This window comes from Phodopus roborovskii, unplaced genomic scaffold, assembly GCF_943737965.1.
Source record: "Phodopus roborovskii unplaced genomic scaffold, PHOROB, whole genome shotgun sequence".
NCBI classification, from domain to species: domain Eukaryota; kingdom Metazoa; phylum Chordata; class Mammalia; order Rodentia; family Cricetidae; genus Phodopus; species Phodopus roborovskii.
The window spans coordinates 1,211,801-1,214,259 of record NW_026126412.1 but is presented as its reverse complement, the minus strand read 5'-3'; positions in this window follow the sequence as shown (position 1 = coordinate 1,214,259).

Below are 2,459 nucleotides of genomic sequence, written 5' to 3'. Positions count from 1 at the left end.
AACCCCAGTGCCCGTGGCCAAGTCTACTTCTGCCTTCTCACCTCCCTCATCAGGATGAGCAGTAAAGGTTAGATACTTCTTGCTCAGTGCTGACACATTAAACAGTGGAGGGGCCTCCCCGTGTACAAAGCAGGTATGGAATACCTCACAAAGGAAGGTTCTACAGCTCATAAAGCCACCGCCCCTGCAACCAAGGAGATTACCTGCTGTTGGCTGGGGAACAGAACAGAGGTGGGAGGCAAATGGGTAGCATAGTTAGGTGGGGATGGGGCTAGCTGGTTCCCACAGCTGGCACTCTGACGGCAGAGCCCAGCTTCACCACCCACCCCTGGATTGGCTTTACATGGTCCTAAGTTTTGACTAGAAAACTATTGTAATCTCTTAATAAAGGCCATCAGTTTGTGTATGGGCCTCTGACATGCACCTCCAACTCCAACTTCTTGATCCCCATCATACTTCACTATAGAAGCTGAGGGGCACATGCTTCATGGAGAAACCCAAAACTTTGAGCCTATCCATTACTGCTTGCAGACTACTCTCTGGTGGCCATGGGTCTGTATGGCCCAGTGATGTTTCCTAGACTATGGATGCTGAGTGGTGAGTTGAAGCCCCATGCTCGCCTGAGAATTTCCAAACACATCCCTACTTGAGTCTTTTCCATGTTTTTCAAATTTAGCTTAAGAAATGTTTAGTTCCATCAATCTCATTATAGGGAAGGGTATTTAAGGTAGCCTCTCCGCTATTGCTCAGATTCTTAGTTGGGGTCATCCTTGTTGATTTCCTGGAGATTTCCCTAGTGTGGGCTTTCTCTCCTTAAGCCCATAATGGCTGCCTCTATTAAGGTAACTCTTCCCTTGCTCTCCTCTGTTCCTCCCCCAACTGGACCTTCCTGATCCCTCATGTTCTCCTCCCCCCTCCCTTTCTCCCCTCCTCTTTCTCTCACCACCCCTGCTCCATGCTACCAATTTACTTAGGAGATCTTGTCCCTTTACTCTTTTGGGGGGGCTCCATGTATGCCTCTTAAGGTCCTCCTTGTTTTCTAGCTTCTCTGGGGTTGTGGATTGTAGGTTGGTTATCGTTTGCTCTATGTCTTATCCATATATGAGTGAGTACATACCATGTTTTTCTTTCTGTGTCTGAGTTACCTCAGTCAAGATGGTTTCTTCTAGTTCCATCCATTTAACCGGCATATTTCAAGATGTTGGTTTTTTTCACTGAGTAGTATTCCATTGTGTAAAAGTACCACCTTTATTCATTTTTCAGTTGAGGGCTTCTAGGTTGCTTCCAGGTTCTGGCTATTACAAATAACGCTGCTATGAACATAGATAGTTGAAGAGATGTCCTTGGGGTATGAATGTGAGGTATATGCTGGATCTTGAGGGTAGACTGATTCCCATTTTCCTGAGAAACTGGCATATTAACTTCCTAAGTGGCTGTACGAGTTTGCACTCCCACCAGCAGTGGAGGAGTGTTCCCCTTTCTCCACATCCTCTCCAGCACAAACTGTCATTGGTGTTTTTTATTTTAGCCATTCTGGCAGGTGTAAAATGGTATCTTAGCATTGTTTGATTTGCATTTCCCTGATGGCTAAGGATGTTGAGCAATTGCTGAAGTGCCTTTTGGCCATTTGAGATTCCTCTATTGAGAATTCTCTATTTAGATCTGTATGTCGTTTTTTAATTGGATTATTTGCCTCACCCTCCCTGAGGAGTGGACGGGGGTGGGATGGGGAATAATAGGGGTGGAAATGGGAGGATGGGAGGAAGAGGGAACTGGGATTGGTATATAAGATTGCTTTAAATAAAAAAACAAAAACAAACAAAAAAGAAATGTTTAGTTCCTATTTGTGGACTCCTACAGTGTCATGGCTGCCCCCAGTGTGGGCTGACTGCTGAGACTCCCCCTGGAACTGTGATAGGATGGGCAGCATGCATCCCTTTGCATCCACAGAAGCCCCTATGGTGGCATGCATCACCCCGGAAAGCCACTTGCAGACAGGACAGCTGAAGGCTGCGGAATCTGGCTATGCTGCCAGTTGTCCACATAGACCAGGGTCTACATTCTCACCTAAAGCCACTGTCCAGAGTGTATGAGAACATTATTAAGAGGCCGGGACATACCTCCACCTGTACATCATCCCACCTCTCCTTAGCCCATCTGCACACCCTCCTCTGCACACAGTGGTCCATACCTTCACCTGTGTAATTTTTACCTGGAGACACTCCAGTGCTTATCACTGCATACACACACACACACACACATACACATACCTTCACCTGCACACGTCTTCATCTGTATAACCCTCATCTGCACACACACCTCCCGTTTGACTTGCGTTGTACATACACATTCCGATCTAAACGAGATGCGAAGTGTGTTTCAACTGTCTCACATCTCGACCTCACCTTTTCCTTTCCTGAGATGTTGGTGATTTCCCAGGTGTGAGCAGCAGGTACTGG